The 1176-nt window shown below is 50.0% G+C and overlaps 1 protein-coding gene across 1 annotated transcript in view; it reads right to left on the bottom strand.

Moving 5' to 3' along the window:
• The window catches only part of TYRO3 (TYRO3 protein tyrosine kinase), a 37022-nt gene that overhangs the window by 23684 nt on the left and 12162 nt on the right, over positions 1 to 1176 (bottom strand). The gene's annotated exons all lie outside the window — the stretch shown is intronic.

Below are 1176 nucleotides of genomic sequence, written 5' to 3'. Positions count from 1 at the left end.
GTAGTGACCAGAATACCCTGCAGCTGGATTTGCGGGGAAACCACTTGGCGCTGTGGAAGTGCTGCCTCCAGGTGTCCATTACAAACCCCTCCTGAAACACCCCGGGATGGAGCCTGGACTGCAAACTGTGCTTCCTTCAGGCTTGGGATAATTAATCTCAGAAAGCACTCTGTTTTATAGAGGGGCAATTCGAGGCAAAGGGAATGCCTATTACGTGGCTGATACCACACTACAAATTAAGGGCAGAACCAGGAACAAAATAAGGATTCGCAGACCGGCCAGTTAATCAGATGCTTGCGTTTCTTCCCACCCCAGAGCAGCACCAGCGTGCTGCCCCTCCGCCCTCGCTCTGACCAGACACCTCCACCACTGCAGGGGCCTCTCCTATGTTTGTCACATTAACCCGAGCTCTTTGGCTTTCTTTCAGGATCCTCATTGCCTCCCTTTGCCTTCGCTTTTCCTCCCCCTGTAACTCCACATAGTTACTTCCTATTCTTCCCAATATACCCCTCACCACCTCTTTCTCACTCCTGAGTCTGTTTTTATTTAGGCACCTCACTCCTGAAAAAATTGCCAGCTTCGTGAATACTAACTTCTCCCTTGACCTTTCGCTCATTCTAAAAAATCCTACACTGCTGCCATGAGTAATACTTCTCCTGCAGCACCTCAACAAGTTGTACCCTCAGGAGTCCTCTTTCAAAAACCCAACAGTCCTCAAGGCTCTGCCTACAGACCCAATATGCCACCTCTCCTGAGCTGTATCCAGTGGAAAGGAGTGGTGGAAAAGTAATTTCAAACCAGGATTCCTCCAGCTGCATCTTCTACTCTGACAGGGAGCACCTTTGTCTCCCACTGCACCAAGGACAATCACGATACTGCCTTCAGCATGTTCCACAGGGCCATCCTGCAGGAGAAATGCTTAGACCGAAGTCCCCTCCCAGATCCCTACAGAGCGCCTAGAGGAGACGATGGGGCAGGGAATAGAGGTGCCACAGATTAACCCTACACAGCCTTTTTTTGTTGGGTTAACTAGTTACCAGGACTCAGGGCAAGGGGCTGCCATCTAGATAGGAAAGTGTGCGTGGGTGGGAGGTGGGGCAGTCTAGGATGGAATGAGTTCTTTGACCTTCAGTAAAAGGTCTTTGTGAGTTAACTTAAGACTTTTCTGCCTCTTTC

The sequence above is a fragment of the Egretta garzetta genome, unplaced genomic scaffold (genome assembly GCF_000687185.1).
Source record: "Egretta garzetta isolate BGI_Z169 unplaced genomic scaffold, ASM68718v1 scaffold526, whole genome shotgun sequence".
Taxonomy (NCBI): domain Eukaryota; kingdom Metazoa; phylum Chordata; class Aves; order Pelecaniformes; family Ardeidae; genus Egretta; species Egretta garzetta.
The sequence above is the reverse complement of the archived record's forward strand: the minus strand, read 5'-3'. Positions and strand labels throughout refer to the sequence as shown.